Source organism: Trachemys scripta, chromosome 2 (assembly GCF_013100865.1).
Source record: "Trachemys scripta elegans isolate TJP31775 chromosome 2, CAS_Tse_1.0, whole genome shotgun sequence".
Lineage (NCBI taxonomy): Eukaryota > Metazoa > Chordata > Testudines > Emydidae > Trachemys > Trachemys scripta.
Window position 1 is genome coordinate 24,887,575 of NC_048299.1, and position 15,888 is coordinate 24,903,462.

Here is a 15,888-nt window from a genome sequence, read left to right on the forward strand (position 1 = left end):
GTCTTCAGTTTCCTAAACCAAATACATTAGGGCTTCAGGGGGGAGGAAATTACTGGGAGCAGGCACATGACTGTTGCTCACATAGACCTTGAGCCTGCAAGATGCTCTCTGTCTGCAGGACTTTATACCCATGCACAGCCCATCCATTGCAATAGGGCTCTGCACAGAAAGGCCCTTGTCCTTGCACTGGTCCCGTTGAAATATAGCTGCATATCCAGCTTGCAGGATACAGGCCATATAAGATACTGTAAATAACATGTTAATTTATATCCTGAAAAATAATCACATCCTTAATCCTTTTCAGATTACAGCCCTATCACCAGACTTTTAAATTTTGATTTTAGAGCTGTGTTAAGGGTGTAGTAATAGGTAACTATACTGCAGCATATATTGGGGATCGTCTGAGTGGTCACTTTATAAGGTACTGAAGGAGCCATTTTATGGTAGATGCAATGAATGTGACTGCCTGGATGAACTCTGATTCCTGATAAAAACTCCTGTCCCCTCACAATAAGAACCTTTATAGGTCCCTGATTCAAATCTGATGAATTTGATGGAAAACTCTCCTTGACTTCAAGAATCTTTGGATCAGGCCCTAAATGACTACCTGGATACTAATGTATGGTGCAAACTATAACATAATTATGTTTCTTATTGCAGTCAGATATAATAGTTTCTTCTGCCTGTAATGTGACTGCATGAGAGGCAAATCTTTGGGGTGGGTATATGCGCTTCATCACCCTTGAGATAGACTCACGAAAGAGACTTTCGGTCAATAATCTTGTATGTGTAGTATTTTGTTTGACAAGTGATATTCCACTGTGCTGTTGACCTGCTATAAATTTTAAGAAATTAGACACTCACCCATCTATCTATTTAGCCAGCTATCATCTTCTATACTATATACATGGATATAAAAATGTAAAACGCTACACCAATTTTCAATACATACAGAGCATTGGAAATGATATTGAAAATGATCTGATACAGTTAAAAAAAGAAAGAATGCATGAAGTTACTTTTACTAATTTGAAAGGCACCTAAGATATTTAGGATCCCACCACTTATTGAAAGTTCTTTGGATTTGGGGGTCTAATTCTCTTAGACTAAATACCTGCCTTACCTTATACACTGTATGTAATCATATGATCACACAGCTCTTGGCCTGATGATAAAACTCACTTGTGAATAATCTTATGAACCTCAAGGGAACTAGTCACATGGGAAAAGTCACAGGATCAGGACCACAGAATGTTGCTTTGAGGAAATGCTCTCTGCTGAGATCATGTTTTCTTTCAGGCATTTTTAAAATTGGCTTTTCCTCCAAGATGTAAGCTAAAATGATTGTTGACAAAGGCTTAATTATTCTTTCACCTTTTAAACTGCAAAGAACAGAATCTGTGCCATGTTTTGCATATAGTAGAACAAATGCATGGGAGAAGGAAATGGAAAAAAAAAGGTACACATAGCATTTGCAGGGCGGAGGGAAATGCTGACAACTTGCCACAAGCCTTGGACAAATCATGCTGATGTATTACTAATTTTTAGAGCTATCCAGAAAAGGGAATTTCCATTTTGTAGAAGATTCTAGCTTGTCGACATTTTCTTTAGTTCTGCATCGGAATGAAACACTGACATTGCAGAACTTCCAGGGAAATGGAACAAGCCATTTTGATGCATGTGCACCTGCCAGGGGCCCAGGGAGCCAGGCAGCTGGCCAAGCACCCGGGGACCCAGCCTCCATACAAGCTGAGCAAAGGCCAGCTGAGAAGCTTGGTAGACAGATGAGCATCCAGGGAGTTGGGCAGTTGGGAAGCTGAAGACCAAGCCAACCAGAGGGCTTGCCAAACAGCCAGGCAGCTGGCAAATTGACTGGGCAGCTTAGCAACAGGAGGTTCAGCAGCCACCTGGGCAGCTGCTTGATTTTCATTGAAAGTTTTGATGGAATTGACAGGCTCACATGGTATGTTTTTATTCTGTGAAATCAGCATTTTCTGACAGAAAACTATTTTGTTGCAAAACTTTGATCAGGTCTATTAATTTTAGAGGAAGCTTGTGGATATAAACAATGGTTTGCAAAAATCATAGGAACAGAAGATATATTTTAAGGGCTGCAGAGGAGAAGGATATTCAATACCAAATATCATGACTCCTCTGACATTGGCTTCTTCATGTATGGTTGTATCTTTTAGGTGCTGTATTATTGAATGCTACTTTGAGTCTTCTAGATGATTGTTGTATTTTGATTCATAATGGAAAAAGCCATGGTGTCAGTAATATAACTATTTCCCCAAAAAAACCCTGGACAAATAGCAACCCTCTTACCAGAACTCTGGATATCGGTCAGTCAATATCAATCTATAGAAATTCCAGGTTTTGTGAAGGAAACATACTGATTGGTATGGTTCAGAGCATTATAGGTCAATTGATATTACTGGAACTTTGACCTCACCTTCTTTTTCTTCAATGGAAACAGGCTTACAAACAACATGGACATATTTTGACCCGTTGAAAGCAGCTGAATCATTGATCAAGCTAATATTGAGGATTTTTTCTGGGAGGGGTGAGCTTTTTATGTGACTGGGAAGGGGAAAACAGGAGAGGGATTGTGGGGCAGTGTGGTTCAGTGGCTAGGGCACTGGATTGTGGTTTGGGATTCCTGGATTCTCCCTGGCTCCACCACTCATATGCCGTGTGACCTTGGGGAAGTCACTTCTCCTCTCTATGCCCTTGTTTCCCACTTTTTTCTTCTTCCTGTTTGTTTATATGCACCCTATAGTCACACCCTACACACTATTGTAATAATCTTTGCACAAAATATGGCTCGTGAGGTATCATTGGAAAACTAATAACTCACTGGTCAACAATATCATGGTGAAATGTACATAGTAATATTATATGTAAAGTATGATGTTGGTGACACAGCTCAGACCCACGTAGCCCATATTTGGCAGGAGTGGTTAAGCAGGTCTATCTTAAACAAAGGAATGTGTGTTTACCTCAACATACATATAAGTAGTAAACAGGGTTCTTGAGACAGCAAGAGGGAGACCAGACAAATCTATATTTCAGCATACACCGGGGAGAAGAAAGAGTGTGAGGGCACTTTCACCCCCAGATTTCACATTGCCTTCTTTACTATTAGAATAAACTTTGCTTTCAGGGGAATCCCTTTCAAAGGGGGCCTGGACTATAAAAGTGAGGAGCAAAAACATGTCAGTCAGTCTGTCTTTCTCGTTCTCACACAGACACAAACTCTTTCACCTAAGAAGACAAAGGAACCAGATTTTGGACTTTGGGAAGGACTCTAACCTGAGAATTTCCTCTGCCCTGTTGCTGGGAACATGTGGTAAGGATCTTACCTTGAACCAAGTCTATATTGTTAAGTTTGAGTTATTAGAAAGAGTTTTATCTTTTTTTCTCTTATAGCCATTTCAGTCTTTAATATCTTATATCTGTACTCACTTAAAACACTTCTCTCTTTGAAGTTAAATAATCTCATTTTATTCTTTAATTAAAATGAATTCAATGTTGTGTTTAAACTGAATCATTTGGTAGCTCAAGTTAAAGTAGCAAACTGTTGTAAATTGACCCCTTGCAGGGCAATGGGCCTCTAATATCTGAACTGTTCAGGGTAGTCCTGGACAGTGCAGAAGACATGTTTTTGAGGAATATTTGGAAATGGGAGTGTGTTGGGGTCATCCTGTACGTAGTAACCAAGACTGCTGGAAACCAGAGTGTGGCTGGTGTGTTGCTGACAGGCTGCTGGGATCAGTGATGCTGGACCAGGACAGTGGCTATACATAGACACTACAGGGATGTGACCTGCATGCTGGCAAGCTGTTTGTAAGTGACCCAAATTTGGAACTGCATCAGCAAAGCATTGTGAGGCAACCAGGGTTTCAGGGCAATTGGTGACACAACCCCTCATTGGTCTGGATTGAAGCCCAGACTGTGATAATGATTGAAACATGACCCAGTATATTTGCAACAAATCTTATACAAAGTATTATATATACAGCGTCAATGGAGAAGTTATGATTTGCTGAATATGATTATCCTGTTTATATGCATGTATCATTTTTGTATCTGAAATTATGAATATTGAGTATATATCTGTATTACCAATGTGTTTGCTCCTGGGGTAAAACCCATAAGATAGTTTACATCTAGTCTGGCCAGCATATTGTGAATTGGCCATTCAAATTGATGGCCCATTAAAGAACATTTAATGAACACTTACAATGAACCATAGAAGAGGCTTGTCCCCACCTGGTGATCCTTCCTGTGGACGCTTTAGCTAAAATGTGGGTAATGGCTCCTCCTGTGAGTCATCAAAGGGCATGTAACTTGGTCGTGTGACCCTGGACTCCATCTTGTGTCATCTTTTTTTTACAAAACTGTGCTAGGGGCTTTGTTTGGGACAGTGAAGTTCCCTCCACATGGGAGAAGATATAAAAGATCATAGAACCATCTCCATTTTGCCTCTTTCCTCCTCTGATTGCTGGACTATGGACTTATACCAAAAGGAGCATTTCAACCAATGCACTGAGGACCTTCCACTATTTTGGAAGTTACCAGAGATTTTACAAGCCAATAGTTTATTCCATCACTGCTTCAAATCTGAACTTTGCAATGCGTGTGTATATTTGTTTTCCTTGACCATCTTAATTTTCTTCTCTTTCTTTTCTCTTCTAAATAAACCTTTAAATATTAGATATTAAAGGATTGGCAACAGCGTGATTATTGGGTAAGATCTGAGTTATTTATTGACCTGGCTGTGTGGCTGATCTCTTGGGACTAGAAGGACACTTTGTTTGGTGAAATTGGTTTTAAATAACCACTCATCGTAAGTCTAGTGTTTGGTTGATGAAATAAGTGCTGGAATGCCTAAGGGAACTGCATTTCTGGCTTCTTGTTAACCAATGTGGCGAGACAGAAGTTTATTTTTGTTATTGGCTAGGTATAACTTATGGAAGAATAATCACCAGTTTGGGGTGGGTCTGCCCCATTTCTCAGCAGTTTGTCCTGAATCTGGTTATTTTCAGCTGTGACCCACTGAGGCATGGTGACAATGAGTAAGAAAGGGAAGTGAGTAAAGGGTTTCTCTTGAGGGTTAGGGAGGGAGAAAGGAGACAGGAAAGGAGGGAGGTGTGACATTCTATACCTTGGGGGAAAATCCTGTAACCCCCATATTCCTCATGCTTATATAATCGTGATCTTACATATAAAGCATGCCTTGTAAGGTATCAGGGAAAGGTTATGATCTACTGAACATCATTGTTCTATCTATATATGTATATCATTAATGCATATGAAGTTATGAGAATTATGTTATAATGGTGTCACTAAAACATGCTGTAAATTGGGGAATCAGCCAGATATTAGCTCCCCAGAGGCAACAGCAAGGAAGGTAACCAACACCCGGCAGGGTGTCAAACAACCCATCAACAGCCATTGTCCAGCAAGGGAGTTACAATTCAATGACTCACCTGCATGAGGTCACACCAGGGGAATTGCTCAATGTTGCCTGGAGACTAAACAATGCCCACTAAGCCATGCCCGGACTTGTGTTTTCCAAGCACATGGGCTGAGGGTATAAAACCAAACACAGGGGGCTCATGCTTGGCCTTTCTCCTTCACCCGCCTACACTGCAAACAACAAGGGCACTCTGAAGACTCCAACTGAGGGGACTGGCCCAGATTTCAAGGGTGTACTATGAACTGCAATAACCAGTGGGGTAAGAAAAACTGCTTAATCTAGATGTTGCCCAGTCTAATAGGGTCAAGAGTTTAGACTGCATGCTTATATTTTGTTTCTTTTGGTAACTAATTCTGACTTTTGGCCTATCACTTAATATCACTTAAAAACTATCTTTCGTGGTCAATAAATTTGTTTTACTGTTTATCTTTACCAGTGACTTTGTGTGAAGTGTGTGGCAAATCTGCTCAGGTTTTGCAAAGGCTGGTGTATATCCACTTTCCATTGATAAAGTGGTGAACCAATTAATAAATCTGCATTGCTCGTCTTGAGCAGTGCAAGATGGTATATTCCTGAAGTGCCAGGCTGGGGGGATTTGGCTGGTACCTTTTTCTGTGTGATTCATGAGTGGCTCTGGAAGCATTCATGCAATCTAGCTGGGTGTTGGGTCTCCACATGAGGTTGTGCTGAGTGATCACAGCACTTGGAGGGGTTTGCTGCTTGTCACTAGTAGTTCATTATGAGAGACAGCCCAGGCTATGAAGAGTTAAGGAGGCACAGTGGTCCTACACTCCCAAGTTGGACCCCGGAGATCCTGTCACAGGAGACCACATGCACAATGAGCAGGAAAAGGGAGGTTGGGCCATTGAAGGATTGCAGTGGCAGGGGAGTGGTGGGATGAATGTGAACTCTGCTATTTATTCAAACTTCACCTTGCTACCTCACCAAGACCAGTCTACAAGCCCATTCAACTCTTGGCCCCTCCACTAGACTGCCAATAGGGTATTATTAACTAATGCCAACTGCCATGTGATTATGAGGCAAACAGCATCTGCCACTAGGAACTGGAATGCCCCCCCAGTGAATTTTAGGCAGACCACCAAACAGTCATGGAACAATAACAACTTGGCCAAGATACATGCTCTGACCGTGCGCCAACACTTCCCAGTTTACACCACATTCGATAATCTTACAATTTTCATATGGTTTGACCCTTCTCTAGTACATATGGATCTGTTAACTCAACTCATTTTCATATAGAATACCTGTAACTTTGGGCACTCATCCCCAGATCGCATACAATGAATTATATTAACTTCTAACCCAGGGTCTGATCCAGAGCCCATTCAAGTCAATGGAAAGATTCCCACCATCTTCAATGGGCTTTGATCTGGTCCATGATTAGTGGAATTTTCAAGAATTCCCATATGAATTAAGAAAGAATATCTTAGAATACCTGCCCTTATGGACTGTAGACATATAAATAGCAGGTGGGTTATCTTGACTAGCAGAAAAATGAGAGAATGTTGTTTAGAATAGGAAGTCCATTAAGGTAGAATGATATAGCTTGTCTCCTAATTAAATCAAGTCTTCTTAGGAAGCTATTTGTTGAATCTGCCTTAGCGGTTAATGAGTAAAATGAATGATAAATGTAACTGAAGAAAGATAAGATCAATGTATTTAACTGCAGGGCTCCAACTACGTTAAGCCAGAGAGCAGCTATCTTTTTTTCATTTTTTGTTATCCATCCTTGAATATATATGTTTTTACTATTGATCTTTGCTTCCTCCTTTTTGTGATGTTTTTGTTTCTTTCTTTATTGTTTCTTGCATGTATCTGCATCTTGCCTCATAACGTGTCTGCAAGCAATGAGATTCTGTGGTTTTAGTCATGGGATTTTTTTTATATAGCAGAGCTACATCTTGTTCTCCTTCTTTAGGGAAAGCATGCTGCATAGGATCAGAGGTGAGGTATCCTGGCAGCAGAACACAAGTAGTATGCAAATGTTAGCTTTTTATAGCACACTGACCAGCAGATCTCAATTCAGTTATGCTGCTCTCCGTAAGACCTCTGTGTGATGGCCCTTTCACTATGCGAGGAATATGCATGTAAAATAATGCATGCAGAATAGTGGAATGAAGATCCACTTGTATATCTGAGAGGATAACAAGTCCCCAAAGTGGTAGGGAAGGGAAAGGAAGGAGACGGGGCCCTATGCACTGATCATCAGAGGTGACTGGCCAGGTAAGCAACTGTAAGCTTTATCCTATAGTGGAGTGTAGTAGCAGATGTGTAGAACCTGCAAACGAGGAGGTCCACAAATGTCTCCGCATGCTTCCACTAGAGCAATGCAGCTTATGTACAGCTTATTGGTGCATGAAAACTATTTTATAACGATTATAGCTAAATATCTATTTTTTCATAGTTTGACATGTCTCTTGTTCTTTGATATTAATTTGATTTATTTGCAGCTAGGTAATGGGTAAATGCCATAAGTATCTATCATGTTCTTCCTTAAGGGCATAGAAGGGGGCTTTATTGTTCACAGTATCACATGTAACAGTGCAAAGTTTTGTGTGTGTGTGAAGGGGAGGGTACTCACAAGTTTGATCATGAATTGTGCTGTTGGCTGCTATCTGCTTCTAAATCTTTGCTAGAAGAACATGTTCATACTAAATCAGACTTACAAAGTCTCATGCATTTGTTCTCAGTCTCTCTTAGGGCAGAAGATCATTTGGGTTTCCCTTAGACTAAAAGGTCTCCTAGATGGTTTGTGTCTTCTATGTGTTTGTACAGCACCTTGCTCTAAAGGTTCTGATTCTGATGGGGCCTTTGTGTGCTATCACAATATAAATAATAAAACACATACAAAAATCTTTATTAAATTAATATTAATTAGGTTGCAAGGTCAAGCATTCAAAAGTTAGGAAATGCCAGCTTTATGCTTGTTCTTCTTCTTGTCTAGCATTTCCATTACTGGAAGCCTATAATCATGGTAGCCCATTCTGTATCATCCTCTGCTAATCTCTTTGCGCATATCTTTTGGTCCACCTAGGACATCGCTTCATCCATCCAAGATCATCTTCTTCTACCTCACGCTCTTCTGACATCAACTGTCCCTTCTAGTGCTTGTAAACATATATCTCCAGCTGAATATCTGAAAATGTGCCCTGCAATTAGAATCTTTCTTTTCAGAAAAATCTCTGTTGTTTCCTGAGTTTCATTAATCTTCAACACTTTTTCATTGGTTATGTGATCTATCCATGATATTTCAGAATTCTTCTATAACATCATAATTTGAAGGACTGTAGTTTCTTTATTATAATTGTTTGAATATCCACGTTTCACAGCTGTAATTTAACACAGAACCTCCTGCTGGTGACCTGAACTGCTATTTAGCTAACTTGTATGGTCGCAGGTCAGACCACACAATTAACTTCCAGAGGCTGTGCCGACTACCTGACATCGCCGGAGGGGGCATCCTTAACCCTGAAAGGGAGGAATGCTACAAATCTCCACTAACCTCATCAGACCTTCTAACTCAGCCAACAGCATTGTCATGAGCATAGCAAATATTATTCACCCCTTTTCCATTCAACTTAATACCTTCTTTTGTTTCTTCAATTAGTTTAATCAAACATTTGCTATAAATGTGGAATAAAGTTGACGATATTATTTCAATTATTTCTTCATCCATTATTGGTGAGCTTACCTGATTGATCTCCAAATAAGGTTTTTTCAGGCCTATCATCACCAAATAATTCTTTGATACATTATCACCATCTCTCATTCTTATCTTTAGAGTCTGTCAAATATTATCCATTTTTGTCCTTTTGGGTAATATGAATCACCTTTCTTCTGTAATTACAGGATCTTATCTTTTGAAACATCTTACTTTGTTCTCTTTAGCCAGTTGTTCAACTTATTTGCATTTCTCATTCAGCCATTCAGACTTTGCTAAATTGCATATATTCTTTATCAATTTATGTAGTCTTCAATATTACTTTTTCTCTGTTGCTGATCTTTGATCTTTGTGCTTTTTTCTTCTATAGTATTTTTTGGATGTTCCCAAGTCATTTGATCTATGTCTTCTGCAACACTTCTTCTTGGTAGTGACTTTGTATCTGCTGATTCCTCAGAGCTTCAATGTTCCATCCTAGATAGCATTTGGTGTTCTGTAACTTGTTTGATATTCAGTCTCATCAGAGGCACAGGCTTCCTCAGGGCCCGGGGGTATTCAGCCCCCTGCTCTACCACAGGCCCAGCCCCTCCCACCCCCTTCTCCCAAGTTCCCACCCTGCCTCTTCCCACCCCTGCCCTGCCTCAGGCCCCACCCCCACCTGACCCCTTCCTTCCCATCCCATTCCACCACCTCCCCTGAGCGTGCCCCGTCCCCGCTCCTCCCCCTTCCTCCCAGCACCTCCTGCCTGCCGCAAAACTGCTGACACAGCAGGCAGGAGGTGCTCGGAGGGAGGGGGAGGAGTTGATTGGTGGGGGCAGGCAGTGCGGGGGCAGTAAAAGGGGGGAGTTGGCGCACCCACTAATTTTTTTCAGTAGGTGCTGGAGTTGGCACCTATGAGTCTAATCAATACCAGTCTGTGATCTAATCCACATTCTGCACTTGGCATAACCATAAAATCTTAATTCTTCCCCTTTTTGCAGCCACCCTGCCTCATTCAGTGCATAGGGGTCCTGTGGAAAATATAGTAAATGATCATAGAATATCAGAGTTGGAAGGGACCTCAGGAGATCATTTAGTCCAACCCCCTACTCAAAGCAGGGCGATTCCCCCAGACAGATTTTTGCCCCAGATCCCTAAATGGCTCCCTCAAGGATTGAACTCAGAACTCTGGGTTTAGCAGACCAATGCTCAAACCACCGAGCTATCCCTCCCATGCAATTGCATATTATATATTGTACCATATACTTATATTGTGATATGCAGTGATCATGCCTCCTACCCAGTTCTCTCTTCTCCCCATGATCTTTGAGGTTGGAGGAATTCCTGCCCCATGTGATGCCTCCAGAGTGGGGAGGATGCACCAATGAGGTCATGTGCGAGGTTTAGGGAAGAGACCAGCCTAGTTCTTTCCACCTTACTTCCACTAGAATTGCTTTGGCAACTCCCATGTATTCCTAGTACAGAGCATGCTGCTTTTGCTGCAACTTTTGCAACATGAGTCCAGCCTTAGAATGTTAATGTGTTCAGTTAGTATTTTGGCCGAAACACAAGTGTGAGAGAGGGAAATGGTGATTTTTAACAGTTTATAACTCAGTGAAAGCTGAACAGAATTTCATATCTATTGTTTGGAGCAGGTCTTTGGTATTTGGCAAGGGGAAAGTCCTCAGGCTAGGGAAGTGCTTTGTCTTTCCCCCATGAAATTCTATTCAGATTGCACAGGAACTGTGACCAAAAAAGGGACCCAAAATATTTTATAATGAAAAGTGTTAGCAACTTCTATATTTATGTTGTCTACCAAGTTCCCCTATAATTCATTTCAGCATTCACTTTAAAAACTTGGAAACCTCAGGTTCATCTCCTCTAAACTCTGTTTACCAACCTCCCCTTCCAGAATTTACTCACATCCACTTTTCCTTCCAAATGATTTTCACACCCTTTCAACAGCAACCATCCTCCTTGAACTCTTAATTTCAATTGAGGGAGGGACTTACTATTTCAGATATGTGCTGTGAGAATTAGGGTTTATTGTAACATTACACTCTGCCCAGACTAAGGAGGGGTACTTAGTTGTGCCATCCCAGGAGCAGATCAAGGTACTAATTCAGACTGAGAGTCACAGTTTGATCCCAGGTTCCCGTTTTGCTCCGGGCATGAGCAATCTGTACGTGCCATATACCCGGTACAACAGATGGTTTCCTTCTCTACGCAGCTCAGTTCTGCTGACTGGTGCATGGGGGGAGAAGCCAAGGTTCTGGCTATTCCCCACTCTTGCTCGTCTCCTCTCTACCTGTCTCCTCTGTGCTTACCTGCATGGCAGTGGCAATAGCAGCCCCATGGAGTGTGCTCTACCTGCAGTGCTGTGTCCCGTCAGCTCCCTTACATCCCTGCATGGGTGCACTGGGCAGGAGGTGAGCTTGCCCTTAAATAGTTAATGTTCATACAGTGGTTCAGAGATGTAAACCACTAGAGAATAGCTGTCTACCTAATCTCATCTAACCTGTCTAATCGTATTTCTACAACACCCATCACTATAGCCTCTAAACACTGAAAAATCTATATGGTTGTAAGCTGGAGAATTCTCTTTCCAACCACCTGTAGTTTCTCTCTCTCTTTTTTTTTTCTTTTTGTATTTTATTCACTTCTAAGCTGCTTTTTGTCACTCTATTATCCACCAGTTTGGGAGGTGCATACATTAGCAGAACTCCATTTAATTTACTTGAGTTTCTCCTCATTTAAACCAATGTAAATTAGATCAGAATCCAGACCAGAGATGATTACAGTATGAGTGTTTCCCTTTATTTAAATTCTGAGGCTTAATATGCATGCATTTGGAAGGACTTATTTTCCAGTCTATTTCTCATCTACCTAGCTGATATGGTTGATTTAAACTAGAGTATTAAAGCTGTTCCCAGTGAAGAGCAGTTTGTTTTGCCCTTTTTATGACCTGGTAAATACCAGATGAGTTTCAATGCAATAACAGACAATGTAAAAGAAAATAAGGAACCAAATATGTTTTTATTGCCTTAGAAACAAACCTATTTTCCTTTACCTTTCCACTGAGACACAGAAACCTTCTCTGAGTCTCAGCACAGAACATGCGTAGGCTTACGTTGCAGATACTAGTAATGTATCTTTCCCTTTATACTTCCCTGTACAGGAATGCAAACATTCTAAACACTGAGCAAGGAAACAAATGTTTTATACCGTCAGCTGAATATTGCATGTGACAGAAACTCCTGCTCCAAACAGAATGATTAGAATTGGCTACTGAGGGAAAATATGAGATGTGAATCACATTTATGCAAAGGGTATCCTGGCTGCATGCAGGAAAGCAGTGTTGAATTGAAGGAGGCCAGGGAAGGAGGAAAGAGAGAGCCCTTCTAGGATGATCTGGGTAGTGGTAACTCTCCCCCATTACAGTCACCAGGACCCAAGGGTATGGGGCTGGTCTTTCCTCTTCTCTGATAAGAAATCTCAAAACACCCACTGGCACAGGCATCGACTTTCCACTTTCCCGAGGGTGCTTCACCTCCACTCTGTCCCAGGCCCTGCCCTCACTCTACCCCATCCCCCAAGGCCCCATCCCACCTCTTCCTGCCCCTGTTCTGCCCGCTCACCCCTAAGTGCGCCCTGCCCTTGCTCCTCCCTCCCTCCCTCTCCCCTCCAGTGCCTCCTGCACACCGCTGAACAGCTGATCGCGGCAGGCAGGAGGCATTGGGAGGGCAGGGAGGAGCTGATTGGTGGAGTCTGCCAGTGGGTGGGAGGCACTGGGGGAGGGAGAGGAGCTGATCAGTGGGGCTGCCGGTGGGTGCTGAGCACCCACTTTTTTCCTGTGGGTGCTCCAGCCCCGGAGCACCCACAGAGTTGATGCCTATGCCCACTGGTGCCACTTGATACTGTGATTCTCTGGGGTGGCCCAGTGCTATCCCTGTCACATGCCTAGACTCATAGACTTCAGTGCTATCCCTGTCACATGCCTAGACTCATAGATTTTAAGGTCAGAAGGGACCCTTGTGATCATCTAGTCTGACCTCCTGCACATTGCAGGCCTCTTTGCTGCCTTTAAATTGGTGCTACGTTATATTTTAATCATTCAGCAACTTTGTCTTAATTCATTTTTTTCTATGAATGGAATGGCTTGTGCAAGGCAAAATAAATCTGCAATTGAACCACTTCTCTAATATCCATTTTGATACTTTGTGCTTCACCGGAGCCTGTCACTGAGGATCTTAAAAACCACTTCAGAATACTCTTGTCCTCAGATGGTGAAACTGAGTCACAAAGAAACGATTGGCTTGAGTCGATTACCCAGAAGCTCCACTGAAGTCAAGAGGAGCTGTGCATGCTCCACACCTCTGAGGATCACAAGGCTGTAAGTGGCATATCCAAAGTCAGTCAGTGAATTAGGTCCAGATCCACAAAGGTATTTAGGCACCTAGGTTCCATTGAGTTAGGAGCCTAAATATCTTTGTGGATCTGGGCCTTAGTGACACAATGGAATTCAGACTCAAACTCCCAGTCCTATGTCAAATTAATTACTTGTAACCTTTTTTTGAAGCCATATATCTTTCCCCAGAGGCTCTTCATCTCTTCTCCTTTTCCTACCCAGTAGTGACACTCTTACTTTCACTGCAGCTGGGGCAGGACCCACATTTCCAGGATAAATCACTGTGTGTGTTATTGGGGAGCCTTCAGCCTTGCTTTAAAACTTGATGTGAAGCAAATATGTTTTGTTCTAAAGGCTTTCAGCATGGGACGAAAAACTATTTTCAAACCATTTTATTCTATACAAAAGTATTTGTATGTACAGACTATGTGATGGTGTGGGGCACTATAAAGATTTTATTGCCATGAGTTTGAGATGATCATATTACTCAAGGGTAAGCTATGCAGGTTTTTCTAAAAAAGAGGCAATAAAAACTTTACAACTCCCCATGCCATCACATATTTTGATTATACCACATACCATATTTGTTTTACTTTGCTCACTTTTGTCTTTGCTTCTAGTCCCTTCCAATTTTCTTTCCTCTTGGTATTACAGACTTATGATGAAATGGGAACAATGATGTCACCATCACAGATGTAGTCTGATCCACCTCCCACTCAAGACAATAAGAATCCTTCCAGTATCTCCACTGGACACCCACAAGTGCAATGTCAAGTTGGTGGGTCTGATCCTGCAAGGTGCATTCACAGGAGTAATCCTCACACATGCAGGCAGACTCACGGAAGTCAAGGAAGCTATTTGTATTAGCCAGGATGACATATGAGAGCAAAGATTCCTTATGTGAGCAACTCTTTATAGGATTAGTCCTAGAAGGGCAAAACACTTCCTAATCTAATCTAATCTCTTTATATATTTCCATCTTTCTTCCTATCTATATTTATTTTGATTTTTATCTCTGTTTCATATTTATTATTTCCATTGCCATAGCTCCAAAAGACCTTAATTAGGGACCAAGGCCTCATTGAAAAAGACACTACGCAAACATAATACAAAAACAATTCCTGCCCCAGACAACTCAAGGTCTTGGATTTAAAGTTCTATTTGTTTTATATCCATTTACTTTTCTGTTTATATTCATCCATCTACTTATTTTAGTATCTAATACATCTACGTTCACTGCATTCATCTCCATAGTATCTGAGTATCCTTTGATTTATCTCTAAATTACAGCAAGAGTTAATTTGGCTGTATTTCTATGATGGCTTGAACCCTGATTTGGGAAACAGTCATTTGTGATAAATAACATGGACACATTTGGTGTCTGTCTGGGTAAGTAGGTGGATGAGTAGGCAGTTGGAGGACAATTCATTGGGTTGGAATCTTTTGTCTATTTCTTATTTTTGCTTTTCCCTGGCTAAAAAAATATTCTGTTTTGTTGCTGTTGTGGCTGTTGTTTTTTAAACAAATGTTGCCAGTTGTCAGTCCATGTGTGTTTCCTTACTGGAGATGGGAAACTTGTCTTTCAGAATGAAATTTAATCTAAAGAAGATACAGAACTCCAAAAAAATCATATTTAAAAAATATGAAAGACCGAGTATTAACTCTATCATGAGTTCTTGCTGTTGTGCTTTCCTTTCCTCTCACATCATGTGCTAGAAGCAGCCATGTTTCAGCCTTAACTATGAACCTCTAGTCAGTTGTGGCAATAACCTTAATGTTAATAGCATTCAGTATTTATAGTAGTCATGGTACTGAATAAAAATACTGTCACTCGATGGGAGGGGCGGGGACCAAGAAACACTTTGGTTCAATATGTTTAGATCAAACAGTTATCATCTGTTTCAAGAACAATGACTGCTTAGAACTATGAAAGAAAGTTTGTTATTGTTTTAGGACATGTGCTTTGCAGTCATCATATGATAAGACACACTTATATCGAAAAGTTTCTGTTACAGACATCCTCAGATCAGCTGTTCTTATCTAGTTTTGGCAAGTGTTTGAAGGAAATTATCGGGCAGGCTGCAATATGCTATTTCTGTTTAACATAATTTTTTTCTGTGACTCTATTGCCTGTTTTAGCTTCTGCAGTATCCAAAGGGTTTATTAATTGCTTTGTTTTGCTTTAAATCCACACCATTCTGTTTTGGAAAATACCTTAAGTGCAAAAATCTGCCCCTATGCTTATGGTAAGTAATAGCTGGTCCCATAAGTAGTTCCAGTGAAATTCATGGGGCTGTCTGAAGAGCAAGAGTGGAAAAATCTGATGCACTGTGACTT